The following is a 23,342-nucleotide window of genomic DNA, read 5'->3' on the forward strand; positions in this document are numbered from 1 at the left end:
CCAGTGTCAATAATTCGAAACTTTTCAATTTAGCCTCAAGCAGATTTTTTTTTGACAAGGGTAGAAAGCAGCCACATTCTTCACTAAACTATCACAAGAACAGTCTTACCCCTCTGGAATGCTTTTAGCTATGCCATCATAATCTACATTGCCTTCTGCGCCACTGTGTTCCTTGATTCTACTAGTATGACCACTAAAATATTTACCCACTTTCCTGACCCAAAGTCCAATTTCCACATTCAGCCAATAAGCAGCATAGTCAGGACTGTCCTGTTGCTGCAATAGCTCTAATCCTGGTACCGATCTCTGTCTTAGTGTTGTATGATTAGGAAGAGAAACCATGGCCATAGCAACTCATAAAATAAAGAATTAAATAAGTCCTGATTACAGGTTCAAACGTTTTGTTCATTACCATCATGGCAAGCATCATGGCAGTACACAGGCAGATGTGGCCTTGCGGAAGCAGCTGTGATATCTATATCTGAATCTGCAGGCAGCAAAGAAAGAGAGCCCCTGGGCCTGGCTTGGGCTTTTGAAAGCTCAGTCTTCCCTCGGTCACTCACTTCCTCCAACAAGGCCACAATGACACCAATAAGACGAAATCTCCTAAACTTTCTCAAGTAGTGCCACTCTCTGATGCCTAAAGGTTCAAATATATGAGCCTATTCTTTTTTTTTCCATTTTTTATTAGGTATTTAGCTCATTTACATTTCCAATGCTATACCAAAAGTCCCCCATATCCACCCACCCCCACTCCCCTGCCCACCCACTCCCCCTTTTTGGCCCTGGTGTTCCCCTGTACTGGGGCATATAAAGTTTGCAAGTCCAATGGGCCTCTCTTTCCAGTGATGGCCGACTAGGCCATCTTTTGATATATATGCAGCTAGAGTCAAGAGCTCCGGGGTACTGGTTAGTTCATAATGTTGTTCCACCTATAGGGTTGCAGATCCCTTTAGCTCCTTGGCTACTTTCTCTAGCTCCTCCATTGGGAGCCCTATGATCCATCCATTAGCTGACTGTGAGCATCCACTTCTGTGTTTGCTAGGCCCCGGCATAGTCTCACAAGAGACAGCTACATCTGGGTCCTTTCAATAAAATCTTGCTAGTGTATGCAATGGTGTCAGCGTTTGGATGCTGATTATGGGGTGGATCCCTGGATATGGCAGTCTCTACATGGTCCATCCTTTCATCTCAGCTCCAAACTTTGTCTCTGTAACTCCTATATGAGCCTATTCTTATTCATATCACCACAGATATTAACATTTTAAAATGGAATCCTTCTGGAAGCTTTCCATCGGAGGCCTTACTTATCAGTTTAGTCTGGTTGGTTGTTTGCTTGTTTGTTTTTCAGAAAACAACACATTGACAAAAGAGGTCTTTGTGTGAAATGGGAAGTTAAGGTTTAGATACAATAACTTAATGTTATCTAGTAAAATTTAAAACAATCCTGGTCATGAAGTGCTCAATACATGGAGGAAATAAAAAGCCAACTTTCAATAGAAATGTAGCTACATTTTATAAACTTTCTGATGGAAATGCTCTTCCCCAGCTACAACTATCGCTATCCAAAGATTAACCCTGACTTAATAGTATCTTCTCTATATTCTGGAGCTGAAATAGGGGAGTCACGTTGAATATGGTCTTCTCAGAAATGGACTTTTTTAGAGTGAAGATGCAGTAAGTAAATCAGGAAAGACAAAGAAAGAAAATCTGTCTAAAATTTCATCAATTAAAGAAAGAATGAAACAGAGAAAATAAGATATCACATTTGGGAACTGTATTAGGAAAAATCCAGAGTACCAGACATTCTACAAGGATATTATATATGTATGTATATATATATATTTGTATATTTGTGTGTCTGTGTTTGTGTGAGTGTGTCTGTGTGTGTATGTGTGTGTACATAATGACATATCCCTTATACTTCTATGAAGGTAAGGTGACTTTGGAAAGCATGTTATTAAACCTTAGTTCTGTTCTTGTGCTGTACACCCCAGGGTAATTCCCTTGTGGCCACCTTCCATCTCATGATAAGAAAACAACTGGGATTACTGTTACATGGCACTGTATTAGAATTTTTATATGTGTCCTGGGTTCTGGACTTTACTATCAGACTTGTATGATCACTGCTTTTGCCTATTAAGTCATCTTCCTGGGTGCTTATTTAGAAACAATTTTCCATAAATAGAAGATGTGAAGGATGGATAGATCAAACAAGAAGTAAGAAGAAATCAAAAACCACAAGAAATAGACTTTTCTTAAATTTAACTCAACAAATATAATGTTAAATATTATTTTTAACATAATCGAGATGTCTGGTTAGAAAGAGGACTTGTTAGTTTTAGTCAGGGAATATATATGTGTTCTTTAATTTACGTGTTTCTAATCCCTTTACATTTCAGATGTACATATTGGTATATTTACAAGTAAAAACATGTAATATTTGAGATTTCCAGGAAGTGTGATGATGACTGATTAGAAGTTGACTAGAGATGCAGCAGGGTTAGATAGCACTGGTCAGTGTTTAACAGGATTGAAGAGTCTGTGGAAGTTGCTTGTTCTATAATCTGCACTTTCTATTATGTTGAAATTTTCTGTAATAAACTTGAAGCATATTAAAGGAACTGAAGCAGAGAGCTGAGTCCTTGAGTCACTTGAACTTTATACCGAGAGTTATGTGCAAAGATAATTACACTGGCCAAACTACGAAGACAGATACGTGAGTGTGATTCTGAAACATCACATTTTAAAGGTGATTATTTGTAAAAAGCCAAAGGGTGAGGCAGGGCCACGGGAATGTCTAGATTTTGAAAAAGTCAAGAACAAAACAACACATCCCTTCCTCTATGCCTTTGTGAATTAGCCTGCGTATCAAGTTGTTGGAGAGGCACTTTAGTCTGATACCTTCTGTGCTTTGGGGACACTTCTTACTGGGTTGAAATTGCTGCTGTTAAAAAAATCTGTATCAACCATGAAGCTCCGTTGACCCTTGGGGCAAAGGTGAGAGGAAAAGGTCAGGCTGAGAAATGAAGACAAGGGAGGAATCGTGTAGAGAGGGTTGAAAAATGTCAGAGAAAACTTTCTGTTTTTAATGAGCCGAATTTTCCTCCCAGTACCCAGGAAGGCATGCCCTGCCTGGTCTCCAGGGGAGGCAGCCAAGTGCCTCTCACTACCCTCTGCTAACATCTCCATCATCAGTGTCAACAGAGGAGGCCTCTGCTTGCTTGTGGAGCAACAGCTAAATTGAGAGCTGTCTGAGTCTGCCCAATTACAGTTTACAGATCTGCACCTCGTCCTTTCCCAGACTGTAAAGATTCAGACTCTCACACTTGCCAGGCCCCAGGAAATGATCCCATAGGGCATTGCGCCGCTGAGCATCATACTGTGCGATCACTTATCTCCCTTTTGTCTTTCCCTCAGAGAGTCTGAGTCTCTCCATTTGTAAATGAGTGCGTGGGAAAAGATGGCCTTGAATTTTGTTTTGTTCTATTTTGCTTTTACACCTGTATATTTGAGTTTCTTTTCTCTGGTTACATTTAAAGAAAATTGTCAAACTGCTTCATTCTTCCTCATTTTCAGCATGAGTGGAAACGGAAGGAAGGTGGAGGTGGCTGACTGTTAGGATGATGTATTTAAATGGCACTGGTTTTATTCTGGATCTGTCTGATTTGGCTTGCTTGCAGGTAGACTGTGTTCTGCTTTGTTTTCTGTGAAAACATGTTTCTGGTTGATGCAAAAGAAAGACCACATGAATACTTCCATAGAACATTCCATACAAGGGTGTAAACGTTTCTGTAGTAGAACATTCTCCCGAGTACTGGGTACTCTCTGACACTTTGATCCTCAGTATTTCAAATTCAACACAGAAAAACACTGCATGGCAAACCTTTCTCTCACACAACTGGAGCTTCATAGATCCAAGATACCTTCACTTATCACTCCCCCTGCTTTTCTTTCTCAAAAATTTCTACAATTCCTGAAATACTAAGTATATTTCAAGTGTTTGAAGTACAAACTCCATCCAGTCAAAGAAAACCATCCGATTTTTCATACATGGTTTCTTAGCAAGTGAGTGGCACTTTCTCTTGAAGGTTGTCATGCTCAGTTGCTCAAGCCCTTTGAGGAAATAAGTGAGTCCAAGTATATATTTCATGTAGCAACAGGTATAAAAGAAAAGACACGAGGAAGCCCACACAGTTGGTTCCTACTCAGAGAGTGCTTTACATGCACACAGTAGGTCCCCACCTTGACTGCAATTTTTTAGTCTGGGATCATGGACCCTCTACTTGAGCTAAAACTTACCTGTGTTTGCTGAAGACCCAGGATTTTAAGGCAGCAATACCGACCCTCATGGAGGCTTATAAGATGATGTGTCTAATTCTTAGTCTACAGTGGCACTGACAAAAAATAAAATAAAGTAAATATCTTGCCACAAACACATCCATACATGGAAAGTTTGTTTATTCATTCATTCATTCATTCATTCACTCATGCATTCATTTAATCTATTTATTTAGCATGCAGTCTTACACTATACACAAGATGGCTTTACATCCTCTGAATCCCTTATCTTACAACCTTAGCATCTGAATCCTAGGATTATAGCTGTACATCACAATGCCTATCCAGATATTGAAATTTTTCTATTAACTGCATTACCTATACTACTTTATTTTTACATATTATATTTTATTTAAGAATCAATACACTAATGAGCAGCTAATAGAAAAATGACAATTCAAATAGCTGAGACAAACACAAAAATTATTTATTCATAACTTCTTTGGACCTTTACCATGATAAAACATGTTTGTCTCTGGAATTCAACTTTTTTTTGTCTTTTCATATTTTTTAAATATTTTTTATTACATATTTTCCTCAATTACATTTCCAATGCTATCCCAAAAGTCCCCCATACCCTCCCCCCAACTTCCCTACCCACCCATTCCATTTTTTGGCCCTGGTGTTCCCCTGTACTGGGGCATATAAAGTTTGCGTGTCCAATGGGCCTCTCTTTCCAGTGATGGCCGACTAGGCCATCTTTTGATACATATGCAGCTAGAGTCAAGAGCTCCGGGGTACTGGTTAGTTCATAATGTTGTTCCACCTATAGGGTTGCAGATCCCTTTAGCTCCTTGGGTACTTTCTCTAGCTCCTCCATTGGGAGCCCTGTGATCCATCCAATAGCTGACTGTGAGCATCCACTTCTGTGTTTGCTAGGCCCCGGCATAGTCTCACAAGAGACAGCTACATCTGGGTCCTTTCGATAAAATCTTGCTAGTGTATGCAATGGTGTCAGCGTTTGGAAGCTGATTATGGGGTGGATCTCTGGATATGGCAGTCTCTAGATGGTCCATCCTTTCGTCTCAGCTCCAAACTTTGTCTTTGTAACTCTTCCATGGGTGTTTTGTTTCCAATTCTAAGGAGGGGCATAGTGGATGGCCTTTCTCTACACAAAGAATAAACAGGCTGAGAAAGAAATTAGGGAAACAACACCCTTCTCAATAGTCACAAATAATATAAAATATCTTGGGGTGACTCTAACTAAGGAAGTGAAAGATCTGTATGATAAAAACTTCAAGTCAATAAAGAAAGAAATTAAAGAAGATCTCAGAAGATGGAAAGATCTCCTATGCTCATGGATTGGCAGGATCAACATTGTAAAAATGGTTATCTTGCCAAAAGCAATCTACAGATTCAATGCAATCCCCATTAAAATTTCAACTCAATTCTTCAACGAATTAGAAAGAGCAATCTTCAAATTCATCTGGAATAACAAAAAACCTAGGATAGCAAAAACTCTTCTCAAGGATAAAAGAACCTCTGGTGGAATCACCATGCCTGACCTAAAGCTGTACTACAGAGCAATTGTGATAAAAACTGCATGGTACTGGTATACTGACAGACAAGTAGACCAATGGAATAGAATTGAAGACCCAGAGATGAACCCACACACGTATGGTCACTTGATCTTTGACAAGGGAGCTAAAACCATCCAGTGGAAGAAAGACAGCATTTTCAACAATTGGTGCTGGCACAACTGGTTGTTATCATGTAGAGGAATTCAACTTTTTAAAACTCTTAAGAGTTTAGTTGGTTGGTTGGTTGGTTGGTTGGTTGGTTGGTTTTTCTTTGTTGTTGTTGTTGTTTGTTTGTTTTGTTTTGTTTTGTTTTTTCAAAATCCAAGTTTACTGCTGACCGAGGATTTCACTGCAATGTACCATCAGCCATGCCTTGGCATGGATTCTCTACATCCTTTATGGTCTCTGGTTGTACCAGCTTTCCACTTCTGTCTCGTTGTGCTCAGCTGTGTGTTTGCATGATTTGGCCTTCCTTTGGGACTAGGATACTGAACACTATACCTGTGTCTCTCTTTCCAGGGATATTTTTACTTGAATATACCAATAATAACTAATAAGTATCAATAAAAGAAAGTCCAGTCCTCTTATAGCCTACCATCAACCCCAAGTGTCCTGTGCAGAGCTCTTTCACTGACACAGTAGCAAACCCCCACTCTTTGGGAACAAACATATTCAGGTCTTTGAACTGAAACACGTTTTGTCTCAGAAAGTTTTTTCATCATGTGTGATCTCTTTCTTTCTATACTCTTTGTTCTTTAACATGGTGTGAACTGCAGGCCTTTCTATGGTGGAGCCAAGAGTGTTTAACATGTACATTTAATATATGATAAGTATTCTAATATTTATTACCCCTAGATTTCATGTACATACATAAATTATATATATATATGTATATATATATATATATGGCATATTAATACACACATACATGCATTTCATGAAAGAGGAAGTAAAGTAGCATTGAATGAAGAACAGCAGCAGTGGTCAGGGATGAGCCAAGTGCAGACAGTATCTCTGAGAAGGAATATGCTCTACATAAAGTATATACATGAATTAAAGTTTGAGAAGAATAAAATAGTTTTTAAAAATATTTTCAAAGTTAAAATTAATTATAATTACATAGCCTTCAAAAACATTGTTTCCTATGTAATCAGTACGAAATTACTTGTGGGTACACTGCATTTCTATTCACACTAGGTCTACACAACCTGCTGTTCATGTGTCACCAGTTGCCTCTCAGAAAGCCATGTACTGTAGCATATGTGACTAGTGAGCACTGTGTGTATACCTAGGTGTCTCATATCCTTTTTACACTCTAGTACCCCTCAGACCTGAATTCTGATCATACTTTAGCACAAGTGGCATCATCAGCTACTGTCATCCTCTCAGGAACAATGTGCCTATTTGCCTGATCTTCATGTTCATAAATGTAGTGCATGCTAACAACTAGCATGGCCAATCTTTAGATTTATCGGCAGCCTGGTGGTTCCCTTGACTCATAATTCCCAGGCAATAGGCAATAGTAGGAGAGAGATAACTCAGCCATCCCAGAAGTGTTTCCAACCATTTCTTCTGTGTGGGGCACCAGGCAAATGGAAATAAAGACGTAGGAGAGACCTATGTCCCACCAATCTCTCAGGAAGACTGCCACGGGACCCAACAGAATCTCCCGGGATGGGTGTCAGGCCTCACAGGCTGCACTGCCTGCCTACTCCAGGGTTTGAGGAAGGTGCATTCTCTGCTCTGACTCTTGAGTACCACCAACTGTTGGGTACTGTGGGAGAGCTGGTTTTGGTGTCTCTAGGCATCACAGTGGCCCAGGAAGACTGGTTCTCTCTCTTGGACATCCCAGACTGCTGTATGTCTCAGAAGAGCAGGCTCTTAAAACAGGCCCTCAAACGAACTCTGGCAGGGGGACTGAAGGGGAATGTAGGGGGAGAACTCTAGCAGGTTACCACTACCACAGGGATGAGAGAGTCTGGCTAGCTTGGGCTGCTAGCTCAGCTGGCAGCTTGAGTTGGCTGGCAGCCAAGGCTGGAACACAGGAAGACCTCCTGGTAGGAGATTAGACCTGTGGCTCCTTAGAGGGAAGCTCCCTCCATTGCTCAAGCACCAATTGCTCCAGCATGGCGGATCTCAATGAGAAGAGACAGTCCATGGTTTTAGAGCTTTATTGTAGAAAAGCAGAGAGAGAGAGAGAGAGAGAGACAGAGAGAGAGAGAGAGAGAGAGAGAGAGAGAGAGAGACAGAGAGACAGAGAGACAGAGAGACAGAGAGGAAGGAGGAGGAGGAGGAAGGGGAAGGGAGAAGGGGAAGGGAGAAGGGGAAGGGGAGAAGGGAGAAGGGAGTAGGGGAAGAAGGAGAAGGAGAAGGAGAAGGAGAAGAAGAAGAAGAAGAAGAAGAAGAAGAAGAAGAAGAAGAAGAAGAAGAAGAAGAAGAAGAAGAAGAAGAAGAAGAAAAGAAGAAGAAAGAAGAAGAAGAAAAGAAGAAGAAGAAGAAAGAAGAAGAAGAAGAAGGAAGAAGAAGAAGAAGAAGAAGAAGAAGAAGAAGAAGAAGAAGAAGAAGAAGAAGAAGAAGAAGAAGAAGAAGAAGAAGAAGAGAGGCAATGGGCAGCCATGGCCACATGGAGAGAGGCGAGAAGGGATGGGGAGAGAGGGAGCAAGAGGGCTAGAGAGAAAACAAGAGAAGCAAGAGAGGCAAGAGGGAGAGGAGGGACCATGCATCCCCTTTTATAGTGGGCTGGGCAACCTTGCTGTTGCAGGGTAACTGTAGGGAGGAGCATACCTGGCTATTGCCAGGTAACTGTGAGGGTGAAGTCTGGATAGCCTACGTGGCTGATAGCCACAGAGTGATGGAGTTGAAGGCTCCTGATGTCAAGCATTTGTGTCTGGGGGCATAGCTCACAGTTCTGTCCCTTGTAGGATTTTCTACTGGGTCTCTGGAGTAAACCTTACTTGACCAGAACACAGACTGCCTTTCATGGTCCCACACTTCTGGGTCTCCCAAACATATATCTATCCTAATGACAAATCCATTAGAATAAACTTGATTTTACACAGAACCAAATGTTCATACTAACTGTAGTATACACGAGTTTGTTTCTCAGGGAGGGTGAGAGCTGAAAATAATGGCTCCACAGTCTCCAAATACAAAGAGACAGCTCATGGCTCATCTCAGACCTTAGTTGCCCATCCTTACAGCCTCCTCTCCATATGGCAGATTTGAAGATTCCGCTGGACTTGCCCATAGTTGTAGTAACTAAGAAAGAGAAGGGTAAAATGAAGAAGTGTTTTGTCTCCACATGAAAAAGTGTGAACAGTATGAACTGGAGATGGGGGAGGGGGCTGATAGAATAAGAGAATAGGGAAGATATTAGAAAGATCTAGTGGAGAAGTGGCAAATGAAAGTCAGAAAGAGGTTAAGAAGTCACCCAAGCAATGCTGTGAATCTTTTTGTTTTTTTAGAATAGGGCATAACAATGAAAAGATTCCTTTAGGGTAACACAACATCAACATCACAGCAACCACCACAATAGGCACACAACAATGGACTGCATAAACGCAAAGCCTGGATTGCTAGCTTATTAAGGACAATAGCTACAGCATTCCAGATTTGTTTTCTCTGGTTGGAAGATGTCCAGGAAACCCTCCATCACTCAGACTTGGACTATGTTTTGTTTCTGAATGGAAGAATCTGTTTGAAAACTCACACTGTGTATTTATGGGTAGCTGTGCCAGCCTGTGGTGGCAATATCTTTTGAGACACTCAGTGGGGTCGACTTTGTCAAGTGTAACAAAGAATATTTCAAACGCTAGAGACTTGGCAAAGTCCTTAGTGTGTTGTGCTAGGTACTGTTCCATCAATTTTTAACACCCATTTTTTTAAGAGACATTTAATCCATACTTATTTCTTACTGCTTTACTTCTTAACTCATCAAAATGTTATATTTCAAGAGAATTTTGATGTGTATGGTACCTTTGGGCTTTTTTCCCCCTCTTCTTCAAAATAAGAAGTTATGTTAGCTAAGAAAATAAAAGAGTGGAGGGAACACTTGAATTCTAGGGATGTTGATTCTGATTGTGCCAGCCCAGAGATTTGAACACAATTGTAATTATTATCAAGGAAAATAGGAAAACTGATTTCATGCGGATGCTTTGTGTATCACTGATGCAGTGTCAAAAGAGACCGGTGATTATCGACCGTCATCACTCAGCTTGAATACCTCTGATGGGAAGCACCTCAGTGCCTGCCAAAGACGACATACTTCTTAAGAAAATCAAGTGCTGATAACCTTGAACTGGTTTCTACAATTGCTTCTACCCCTCGGCTTTAATGGGCTCATCTGGGCCACACAACAGTCTTCTAAAAAAAAAAAACTAGAAGACGCTTACACTGTTCTGCTAATTCATATGTTCTTTCTTTAAACATAAAATTCTAAATTCCCTATTCACACGGGGAGATTTTTATCATTTTATCTGCATCTAACAACCAAGTAAAAATTTTAAGCATCAGCAACTGTCAATTTTACCTTTGAACTTTGATGTCCATTATCTTTCTCAATGTTGCACTACTAGCTAAAAGGACACAGGAGTGAAAATCTATTTCAAAACATTGCATTTTATTTTATTCGTAGAGCAAAAATGCTTAAGTATATTTCTGTGGGTCCTATACCCATTTCTCTCCCTCCCTACCCTCTCTCTCTCTCTCTCTCACACACACACACACACACACACACACACACACACACACATCAATTACAAATTTACTTAGATGAAAAACTGAATAACAAATGATTAGGAAGTGACTTGAATGGGGTCATTGGATAGATATACATGGAAAGTACAAGTCTATGAGCGAAAACTTATGGATATACTTCATACTTTGAGATTTCTTTTAGCAGTTAGTGCCTTCAATTTACCAAATTAAGCAAGTTCACTCCTGAGCATGACTGAAAGAATACATCAGCCTTAAAGTGATCTGTAAATTTAGGGGTAGAGAAAGGACAAAGATCTGCTGCTTTCATCTGATGTGACAGGACCACCCACTCATGCATTCTTTATAATAATACTATTCTAAAGCTACCAAGCCACTGAAAAAGAGAGAGGTCCTTTATTCCCATTCTCTTCAGAAGTCACAGCCATCATGGGAAGTCTTGGATGTCCTCTGGGGAGGTCCTTCTGCAATTGTACATGGCATCATTGGTATTTTACTTAACGTGGGTGTGAAACAGAGCAGGAAACTTACCCTGTACTAAGAGCCATAATTAAAACCTAAACAAAACAAGCAAGCAAACAAACAAACAAAAAAAAACAGTAGTGGTGGATAGTAGTTCTTCTTGACTCATCTCTATTGATGAAAAACAGAATGTAGCTCACAAGAACAGAACCATGTGTGTGCAGGTGGAGAAAGGGAGGGAGGGACAGATATAGAGACAGACAAAGAAATGCAGGCAGGCAGACAGACAGACAGACAGACAGACAGACAGACAGACATAAGATAGAGACAGATAAAGACAGAATGAATCAGATTTCTATGGGAATCTAATGAAAAAAAATAGCAAGTGTCAGTTGCATTTTCATGTTTGTCAGAACACCTGACCCCTCTGTTCAGTTTTAACCATTTACATTTATGTTTTATCTTTCACCTCTGTGTGGTCTGAGAAGAATTTCTTGTTTGTCCAGCAAACAGTAGTAAGATGCCCTAACCTTCTTCTGATGCCTAACTTTTCTGCAAAAGTAAGTTCAGATTTGACCAGAGACTGTTTATCAAACCTAGCATGCATGTTTATGTATTGTAGTCTTGTTGAAGGAAGCATGTCACTGAGAACTTGCCTTCAGGTGAAAACCTTTACCCCACTTCTGTTTGCTCCTTCTGCTTTCTGCTTTTTGTTCAAGACATGTCCCTCAGCTTTTTGCTCCAAATACCACATCTGCCACTTGTTTCCACGGTTTCTCCACCATCATGGACTTTCATCTTTCTGAAACTGTACAATCCCAACAAATGTTTCCTCCTGTTGTTGCTTTGGTCATGGTATTTTATCACAGCACAGAAAAGGAACTAATGCAGCCCCTTTCACATACACACCGAGTTCTCTATAAGAAAAACGCCACTCTTGTAAACAGGTAATACAACAGATAAGACCAGCAGTTTCAACTGAATAATTAATCTAATCAGGAAGTTATGATATGTCTTCCTTTGATTCTGTCTTCTGAACACAACAGGTGTTTTTCTGTGGTCCATTTGTGAATATCAAAGGAAGACATATCAGTATGTGTCAACCATTTGAAAAACTGTACATAACCAAGTCACATTTGGTAAAATGAATTAGAATGAATACAAGGAGAAATGCTTCTACACAGAGCTCCTCTGATTCATGCATTTATTTATTAGGCTATCAGAGAGAGTTAATCTTGATGGGTTCACTTAGGAGTAGAAGTAACTGTAGAGCATAAAGCTTACACAATCCCTTATGAATTAGAATTTTTATCAAATGACCTAATTGTAAGGTCTTCTTTTTACAATATATTTATTGTTTATTTGGGAATTTCAGAATATAAACTCAAATAGCATTGCATTGTATTCCCAGTATTCCCAGGTCTGTCACCAACACTCACCTTGTGACCACCCCAAAAGAAAGAAGAAAAAAAAAGAAAAAATTCCAAATTTTGTTGCACCTATAGTCACTGGAGCATGATCAAACTCCCAGGGTCCAGCCCCTTAAAGAAAACTGAGTCCTTCTCCACCTGCACACCTGCCAGAAGCCATCAATTGTAGAGAGCTACACTTCATCATTCTCATCACAATTTTAATATTTCCTTTGGAGGCTTTCTAGGCTGTTACATTTTTGGAAGAGAATAGGATGAGAGGGGATTGGTATTGTCACAGAAGTCTTCTATGTTGTTCTTTTTCAACTCTGAATCTACAGTCATTGATAGCATGGCAAAGTAGCTTCCTTGCCTTATCCAGTCATTGGGAGCATAGATCTTGGATTTGAAAACAGTTTCTGGAAAAAGCATAAACCTGGGACATCAGTAAGTGCCATAGAACTCAGCATGGTCCTACTGGCAGTACTGGCCACGGGCAACAACATGGCGCTCTGACACATAAGGACCATGGACCTAGGCATGGCCTGTGGTGGCAGCATGGACCTGAACATCACCATGGCCTCAGGGGGAAGAAAAGGCCACTCATTAATATGACTACCAGTGGGAGCATGTCACTTGAACATCTATATGGCTTCATGTTGCAGCATAGCTCACAAATATTTGCCTCATTTTCAGTGGTAACACAGACAGTGGACATCAACATAGACCCAGGTTCAGAACAACTGTAGATCCAGACGTTGCCCTTAGTAGCAATATGGGCCACAGCAGTCAACATGGTTTCAGGTGCCAGCACAGATCATAGCCATCTTCATGGCTTACAGGGGTAACATGCGCTATGGACACCAATATAGCCCCTGACTGTTATAGAATTTTGGATATCCACACAAACCTTGGGCTCAGGCATCCACAAAACATGGCCTGGGGCATCAGACCTCAGATACCAAAGTGGCCTCCAGGAGCAGCATGGACCCTAGAAATCTTTTAAGAAGGTATAATCCAGAAATGATCATTCTTCAACTTGAACATCCAGTCGTTGCTCAAAATCAGGGTATCATGTGGCTGGGCAGCAAGCTTGGGGGCTGAGTCAGAGTGTAAGCTTCAGGCTACTACACTCTTTCCTGTTGGCCATACTGGTCAATGCCACATTCCCTGTCCACTATAGGCTTCTCTTGAAGCTATCACCACTTTCACATCTCCAGTTTCACCTCTTTCTCCACCTCCCATTCACCACTCTGTTCCTCTATCTTTACCACCTCTACTGCAAAATACTCAGTCTCTGAAGTGGTAATGAAAACTGCATAGATAGTGTGTATATATTTGTATGCATGTGTCTAAGTACACATGTACATGCACATATATCAATATGCATATGTTGATGTGTATGTATAATTTGCCCAGAGAGCTTTACACACATATAATTATGGTAACAAGTCATTAGTCTGGTTCAAGATGTCCGGTTTCTGAAGCACAATAAATACTGGACAATTGCTGAAACTCATCTCAGCTATCCTGCTGACACGATTCTGGAGCTTGCTTCTGCATAACCAGTTCCTTCCTGTGCTCCAGCAGCTCATAGATGGGGAAGATGTTGAGTTGCATTAACTGAAAGTGCTGTATCTGGGCTCTGATGGTAGCTGTGTTGGTCAGCCATTGGTAGGCAGCAAGGTGGGGCTTCTGCTGCAGCAGGGCCTGGCTCAAGGTCTTTCTTTCTTAAACTGCTTAATAAGTTGCTGTTTAATGACTTAGGAGTGGGTAAGAGTTTTCAAAACTTAGGAAGAAGTAAGTAAGTATCTGGCAGGATAGAATTTCACCCAAGCAGTGACCTGTATTACAATAAAACTGGGAAATATGGGCAATGATAAATATTACCTCCAATATCTTTTTTATATATTTTTTTAACTTATTCATATTGCATGCCACTCACTGTTCCTTCCTGACCACCCTCTCCCACAATCTATTCCCCATCCCCTTCTCCTCTGAGTAGGTAAGGGTCCTCTGGGTCCTCTACCCTGCCACATCAAGTCTCTACAAGGCTAGGTGCATCCTTTCCCACTGAGGCAAGAGAAGGCAGCCAGCCAGGCTAGAAGAATGCATCCCACATATAGGCAATAGTTTTTGGGATTTTTCCCACTCAAGTTGTTCAGAACCCACATAAAGACCAAGCATCACATCTGCTACACATGTGCAGGGAGTCCCAGTTCCAGCCTGAGTATGTTCTTTGATTGGTGGTTCAATCTCCAGAGCCCCAAGGTTCCAGGTTTTTGACTCTTTTGGTCTTCCTGTAGAGTTCCTCTCTGTTTCCGGCCCTGCAATTCTTCCTGCTATTCTTTCAAAGGAGTCCCCAAGCTCTATGTTTGGCTGTGGGTGTCTGTATCTGTCTTAGTCAGCTATCTCAGAGGACAGCCATGTTAGACTATTGTCTGCAAGCATAGCAGTGTATCATCAATAGTATCAGTGATTGGTGTTTGCCATAGGGATGGGTCTCAAGATGGGCTGATTATTGACTGGCCATTCTCTCACTCTCTGCTCCATGACCTATGCCTTCATTTCTTATAGAGAGAATCAATTTGTAACCCAATCACAAAACAACTCACACAATATGTACTCACTGATCAGTGGATATTAACCCAGAAACTTAGAATACCCAAGATATAAGAAACAATTTTCTAAACACATGAAACTCAAGAAGAATGAAAACCAAAGTGTGGACACTACTTTGCCCCTTCTTAGAACTGGGAACAAAACACCCATGGAAGGAGTTACAGAGACAAAGTTTGGAGCTGAGACAAAAGGATGAACCATCAAGAGACTGCCATATCCAGGGATCCATCCCATAATCAGCCTCCAAATCCTGACACCATTACATACACTAGCAAGATTTTGCTGAAAGGACCCTGATCTAGCTGTCTTTTGTGAGACTATGCCGGGGCCTAGCAAAACACAGAAGTGGATGCTCACAGTCAGCTATTGGATGGATCACAGGGCCCCCAAAGGAGGAGCTAGAGAAAGTAACCAAGGAGCTAAAGGGATCTGCAACCCTATAGATGGAACAACAATATTAACTAACCAGTAACCCCGGAGCTCATGTCTCTAGCTGCATATGTATCAGAAGATGGCCTAGTCGGCCATCAGTGGAAAGAAAGGCCCATTGGTTGTGCAAACTTTATATGCCTCAGTACAGGGGAACGCTAGGGCCAAGAAGTGGGAGTGGGTGGTTGGGGGAGTGTGTGGAGGAGCGTGGAGGGGACTTTTGGGATAGCATTGGAAATGTAAATGAAATAAATACCTAAAAAAATAAAAAGCAAGTTTTGTGGGTGGGTTGGTGTGTATATCACTCCACTGGGGTTCCTGCCTTGCTGTAGGATGAGTCCTGCTAAGGTCAATCCCATTTTTCTTGGGCACCTCCCTTATCCCAGGTCGCGGTATCATCCTGAAGATGTCTTTCACCATTCTACCACAGTCAGTTGGAGATTTCCATTCATTCTCATGGCCATGCCTCCAAACTCTTGTGCCTGTTGTGGAAAATATTAAAAATGACCATCAGACTTTCCATGTTACTGCCTGCCAACTCTCAGGGGGGAATGGAGTTCTGGAATTCCCTTTGCTGCCACGCCAGCCCCACGCAATGACAGTCAGCTACAACTCTCTGCCCTAACATGGTCCTGCTGACTCTGTCTCTAGCTAGCCCAGGCAGCAACAGGTCTGTATTCCCAGCTTTGGCTCACTTGTCTCTGGCTCCACTACTTCCTTCTAAGCCCAAAAACCCTGTAATCGGCCGTCCCACATTCCAGTCTTCAATTAAATCAAAACTCTTGAAGCTTATAATTAACCAATCAGATTTATGTATCAATAAATTCTCAATTCACAAGATGCCAATACACCAACTTCAGAATTGATAATGATAAAAGCTGCCCACCTAGATTAGACAAGTTATCCCAATTATTCTATCCTTTATGATATCATAACTACCTGTGGCTATTTAAAGCCACACTGGTTCAGGTTCTTCTTCATGTCCAACTGCCTACATCTTGACTTCCCTTCTTTTCTGAGATGCTCTATGTCTCTGCAACTCTTAGCTCTATTTCCATTTTCCCTGTTCAATCACAGGCATCCTGCTGCACTAATATTTTAATGTAACTGGATAGGAAAATCTTGCCTCATTGTGCCAATCTCAGACATGTATTCATCATTCCTTAGACATATAGTATGATCCTTGCTTTCTCTGTTTTTCCCAATTCCCTCAAATACAATCAGTCTAAAAGTAAATTATAAAGTTTTGTTGGTAATTTGTTTTGTAAAATATCTACTATTTACATACGGTTATAAGTTCTAAATTTGTGTATGGTATAGACTCCTGTTGACTCTAAATACCTAGTCTTCACAGGTCTCTGTATGTGTAGTCAACACATTTGGTGAAGTCAGTCTTCAGGCCTGAGAAGGATTCTAAACTCTGAAGGGCAACTTTAAGTATTCACTAAAGAACTCCAAAAGATGTAAAAGTTCTTATAATTTATGTCTAAGAAATAATTGGCTTCTCACTGTTAATGGAATCATGAAACTTATAAAAACAAAACAAAGCAAAACAAAAAACAAAACAAAACAAAAAACTACCTAAACAAAGAACAGGGTGCACACCCCCACGCTGAAATCACCCAGCACTTCTTTAAGCATTCTTTAATTTCATATCTCTTCACAGATACTCCTGTCTTTCATGATTACATAGTTTGAGGATTCCTCTCTACAGTCTCATTTTATGGATTCCTAATTTTAGACAGCCTTTTCTGTTTACCGTATATGCTTCTATTATAGTGATTGCCTTTTCCTTTGTTCATTAAAGTGTCTATATCTAACATAATATGCCATATCAGTTTTTAAACTCAGTAATATATTCTGCCCATTTATTATGCTTATGAATTTTTCAATAATCATTCTATAAAGACAAGAAATATAACTTCTTTGTTAACATATTAGTTTGCTTTTATTTCATGTATATAAATGCTTATCTGCATAGATGGATGTGTACCATACAGATGTGTTTTCAGAGACCAGAGAAAGATATGAAATGAGTAATTTAAATCACCTATTGTTACTGGATTGATGCTAATTTATGTCGTAAAACACAACAGTTGATTTTTTTCTTTATGAAATTATGTATTTCAGAGCTTGGTGCCTACATGTTGAGGATTGTAATGTGTTATAGATTGACTGTCCTCTTGGTTATAATGAAATGTCCCTATTTATCTCTCCTTGTTAGTTTTAATACAATATCTACTTAGTTATTAGAATAATGGAATCTTTTCTTTTCTTTTGAAAATAGAGTCTTCTTTAATATAATACATTTGACCACAGTTTTCTCTACCTCCAATCCTCTAAGCCCTCCCTCCCCTGCAGATCCATTCCTATGTGTTTCATCTTTAGGAACAATCCTGCCTCAAGAGACAATGACCAAACATGACAAAACAAGGTACAAAACAAGGTAAAAACCCTCCTATTGAGGCTGGATAAGACAACCAAATATGAGGGAAAAAAAGAGACTCAAGACCAAGCACTGAAGAGTACCTTCTCACATCAAACAGACTATAAGGTACAGATGAAGCCTCCATCCTTGCACCAGCCCCACCTCTCTACACCCAGCAATCAGTGAGCTCTGTGTGTGTTGTCATCAGCAATCAGATTTGCTTGTCAGTTTTGACAGAGCTGTATTTTGTTCTAGCATCAGCTTGAGATGTTTAGTGGTCTTCATGGGGACCACCTGAACAACTCAAATGAATGTAACCCAGTCCCACCACTGGAAGCCTTACCTGGCTACAGTTCAGAATTCATATTCACTATTACTAAGAGCTCTTAAGCTACAGACTATGAATTGTCTGATGCAATAAATTAAATTGGCACTTGCATGAGACATGAGTCTGCCGCATTCTTTAACTCTATTCTCCCAAGTCCCAACATCTCTAGAGCAGTGAAAATTTAAATTTTTTTCCAGCTTTCAATTTTCTTTCTTGATATCTGTGATTAGTGTTTTAGCTGTTTAACTGTGATATATTCTTCCTTGTATAGTCTATTTGCTCTTCTGGCTGCCTCTTGAACTTGTATGAATTTGTCTTTTTTTAAAAAAAAAGTTTGGCAAAGTTATCAATGATCTTGTTTAAGATCTAATCTTTGGTATTGATTTTAGATTCTTTTCCATTATCTATACCAAAATTGAAAGGTTTGACTTTACATAATGTCCTGAATTTTCTGTATGTTTCTTTCCTGGTTTTTGATAGTTTCAGTTTTTGATATTCTTTGTTTGTTTGGTGTAGATCTACTACTCTCTTTTCCAACCCTGATATTCTAACTTTTCTTTAATTCACTCAATTTGTAAGGCTTTCTTTCTTTTGTTGTATCTAGTGAGTAACTGGATTTTTTTCCAGTTCCAACTTATTTCATCTTGAGTCCTCTTCAATGTTTCTATCACTTTATTAAATTTCATTAGTAAGTATTAAAGTAGACTCATCGTTTTCATGAGTCTTGTGTTTGTATTTTCTTGGGCACTACACTGATAATCTTTTAAAATCTTTTTTTAATATTTTTAGCTCATTTTGTGTATTTAAAAAAAAAAAACCTTGAACTCCTTGATGAAGCTAATTGTTGTTATCTTAAATACCATTCCAGATCTCATCTAAATCTTGGCAAACATTTCTACTAGAATGGAAGAGAATCCACTGACAGAACACATCCATGTATTTCAGTGGATGTCTTTCTTCTTTGAGTTGTGACCATTACAAAATATAATATGAAATAACTATTTCTATGCAAGTGCAAGTGTTTTTGAAGAGCATCTATTCATTTTCTTTGGGTAGTTGATGGCATTTTTAATAGTGAATGCTTAAATATCTTAAGCAGTGCTCAAAGTATATATCCAAAGATCTGTAGAATCTGTTTCTTGGGTTCTATCTGATGTTGGTAATTTGTGTATTACTGACATTATTTCATTACATCTCTCTTCTTTTCTTATTTTTCATAATTGATAATGATCTATCACTGTAATTAATATCTCAAAGAATATTTTGGCTATTTATTCTTTAAATTATCTTATGATTTTTTTCATTAGGTTTTCTTATGATCTTTATGATTTCTTTTGTATATCTGTGACTTTGTCTTTTGTCCTTTAAGGTTGAAATTTGATTATCCATTTATGAATGCATTTTTCTCAAATTTCTATGTATTACTAGGTATCACTATAAGATTCCCTTAATTTTTAAGTTAAATTCAACAGACCCTGATATGTTGAAATTTTGTTTCTCTTCAGATAAAGTTATAATAAAACACCTGACTTGAAATCCATTTTTATTTCTATACATGTTATCTAACCACAAAATATTTGCTATTTTCTTTCATTTATTTTTGTTATTACTCATTTCTAAATTAATTGTATCGTCATTTAATAGGTATATAATGGATTGTATCATTTTATATATGCTGAGAGTTATTTCATTGGGAAAAATATTAATCTAACAATTTTTTCATTGAAATTGAAAATAACTTAATTTGCAGGAATTTTCTAAAAAAGATTAATTGGAAAAAGTAACAAAGACTAATGTTATGGTTATTTTCTTTATCTTTACTGATTGTCTGGCCAAATTTATAACTTACAGCTATTCTGCTTATATTTAAAAATACTTTCACTTTATTTTGATAATTTCTATGTTAGATATTAGATTTGTTATTATTTTAATTATTTTCTTCTGATATCTCCAATTTGTTTATATTCAATCTCACTTTGGGTTTTTTTCCATTGAGCATGTTAATTTTTACCACTGGGTATTGAATTTATGTCCTGTTTCTTCTATGACTCTTGAGCATACTTGCTCTTTCCTTTAACTTTCTGTATAGATGGATGTCATTATGAACAACCATTTTGGCTTTGAGTGTTTTTGTTTGTTGTTTGTTTGTTTATTTGTTTGTTTCAGTCTAGTGATGGCCCCCTTTCCTCAAGACTAACTAATGTCAAGGGCTCCTATGAATCTTCTAAACTCCATGGTATCTGTTGCTGGGAAGTGGATGGCCTAAGCGTCGACTCCGGTTTGGGTTATAATAGATGGTAGAAAGGTCCTTCAGGTTAGAGCACTGCCAAATGTCAGATATGTTTCAAGGAAAGAGGATTGTTTCCCTGTGGAAAATCCATGTGATGCCTGCCTGTGTGAGAAATTGCTCACTGTTTTCATTTTGAACGCATGTTGTAGTGTTAAATGTCTTGTCACTTCCACATAAGCTTCAATGCCTAAACAATGGTGACAATGTCATGTTCTCATACTGGGAAGAATTAAAGGACTCTAGGAGAAAGTTCAACCTCAAGAAGTGATGATAATCCTGGGAGGAGCAAACATGAGAAGAACAGCAGCAGGCTAGCACTGAGAGCAAGTGTTTGGAGCTACATCCTAGTCTGTGTTCTTTGTCTTGAGGTACTTTGCTAGGAGGGGTTTGCCTGTGAGTAGTCACATCTGTTTCTTCCTCATTATTTGTCTGTTCATGTTAAGTACTCACATTTAGTTTTAGAAGGTTTTATGATTTGGTTAATTTATCCATTTCTTCCAGTTGTTCAATTTATTGATATATGTGGTCATAATTGGTGTTTATGATGTTTTCATTTTCTACTTGTGTGGAAGCCATTATATCATCTCTTTTCTACTTGTTCTAATTTACATGAGTTCTTCATCCTTTTTCCCTTAATACACCTGAATATTTGGAAGTTTTTCTTTAAAATAAAGAATTGCATTTTAATTGATTTTTCATCATCGGTTGCATGTAAATTTGCTGTAATTATTATTTCCTTTGCTAAATTCCTATTAACGTTTTCTTGTTTTCAGATGTAGGAAGTTTAAATTTAGATTCATTATTAAAGATTTCTCATTTTTTTGATATCATCGTCTCTTTGTGTTTTGTATTAATGCATCTCATACATTTTAAGGATTTTTTTTTTTTGGTCTTAGCAGTATGTTTTTATTCCAGTTCTCATTTTCTGTTTGTTATACATTGTTTGTTTACAGTGAAGCTTATTTTCCAACTTGACTAGTTCTAGAATTTCACTATAATTTGCGAATAACTTATGTCCAGCAGCTTGGAGCATCTTAGCACTATATCCTCTCCCACAGTACGTGCATCATGTGGTTGTTCAGATCTTGCTGCTTTCTGAATCATCTATTTGCCGTAAATGTCTATGTTTCTGATCACTTTTACCCTTTCCTACTGATAGGTATGTTAACGTTGCATCATTTTTATATACCACTGTGTCAGGATAGCCAACTTTTTGTGCTGGTTATAAGCTTTTTAGTTTAGTCTGAAGTATTTCATATATTTATTTCTTATGAGGCATGTCTAATGGAGAGGAGTGTCTTCACTTGTAGCTTTAAAGTCCTTTCCAGTCATTCAACACGACAGAGAGAGAGAGAGAGAGAGAGAGAGAGAGAGAGAGAGAGAGACAGAGACAGAGAGACAGAGAGACAGAGAGAGAGAGAGAGAGAGAGAGACAGAGAGAGAGAGAGAGAGAGAGAGAGAGAGAGAGAGAGAGAGAGAGATTATCTGTCACATATTCCAAGGTAGCCTCCTTCCCTCTATGCAACTGAAGATGCCCTTGAGCTCCTTCTAAGTGTTGGCATGACAGGAATGTCCCAAAATGCCCTACTTGGTAAGTTGCGAAAAGAAAATTAATATTGATTTGTAACTTTGTTTTGCTCATCAAATTGAATATTTTATCCCATTTCTGTTCATGGTGATCCAATACTTCCTGTGATATTTATAGGTAATTTGAAGAGGGGAGTACTTATATTTTTTTTAACCTGTATGCAACAGGTCAAATTTCAATTTACTTGACTTTGATCATCTAAGTATCCTGGGTTTTATTGTAGACATTAAGTGTTCCATCCTGTTTGTTTTACATGAAGCTGAATGGTCAATGCCATCATTAGATTTGGAGGCTTTTCAGATATTGGGGAGTTTTTTATTTATTTTTATTAGGTATTTATAGTTTTTCATTATTTCTGTGTGTGAGTATGAGTGTTTGTTTGTCTGTCTCTGTGTCTCTGTGTCTGTATCTGTGTACATGTGTCTGTGTGTATGTCTGTGTGCCCGTGTGTGTGTCTATATACATGTATCTGTATCTATGCATATCTGTGCATGTGTGTATGTTGTGTGTTTCTGTGTGTCAGTGTGTCCCTATGTGTCTCTGTGTATATCCATGTATGTCTATGTGTTTGTATTTATGTGCCTCTGTGCATGTCTGTGTCTGTGTTTGTGTGTGTCTCTGTGTATCTGTGCATGTGTTTATGTCTATGTATGAAATGGAAAAAATAACATGGAATGAAATGAAAACATGAGAGTACAGGTGCCAATCTTGAAGAGTAGATGTACATTAAAGTTGGCCATGAGTAGTATTAATTCATAAGTCATCAATATATACATATATATATATTATATTTAAAAAATAATTAGACAATAAAAAATGAAACAGTTATATAAATCTTCAGAAGAAGACAATTCCAATTTCTTTAGGTACAAACCTAAAAGCTGTTTTATATATTGTCCTCTCACAGAGAAAATGTTAATAATTACCTTTAGTAAACTTAATAAAATATGATATCTATGAAATGAACAAGATTTTTGTAGCAGCGTGAGTCCCAGTGTTGAGCTTAACAGCAGGAAGACTAGATTGTCTGATATGCTGTGCTTCCCAAAGACAGCAATTTATTCTTTGGTTTGTTTACCCATGTGTTAAGAAAACAAACAAACAAAAGAGTATTAGCACAAGAGACAAACACAAAATATTGAATAAATTTTTGAGAGTAAAATAAATAAGTATATACCAAATACCTGGCTTAACAGGATTCTAGATTAGTCA

General features: G+C 38.6%; 1 long non-coding RNA gene across 1 annotated transcript in view; it reads right to left on the reverse strand.

Moving 5' to 3' along the window:
• The window catches only part of 4930578E11Rik (RIKEN cDNA 4930578E11 gene), a 99,701-nt gene that overhangs the window by 70,823 nt on the left and 5,536 nt on the right, over positions 1-23,342 (reverse strand). The window contains exon 2 of the long non-coding RNA NR_045391.1: positions 4,303-4,397. This is a non-coding gene — a long non-coding RNA (RIKEN cDNA 4930578E11 gene). The remainder of the gene's footprint in view (positions 1-4,302; positions 4,398-23,342) is intronic.

Source organism: Mus musculus, chromosome 18, assembly GCF_000001635.26.
Source record: "Mus musculus strain C57BL/6J chromosome 18, GRCm38.p6 C57BL/6J".
Lineage (NCBI taxonomy): Eukaryota > Metazoa > Chordata > Mammalia > Rodentia > Muridae > Mus > Mus musculus.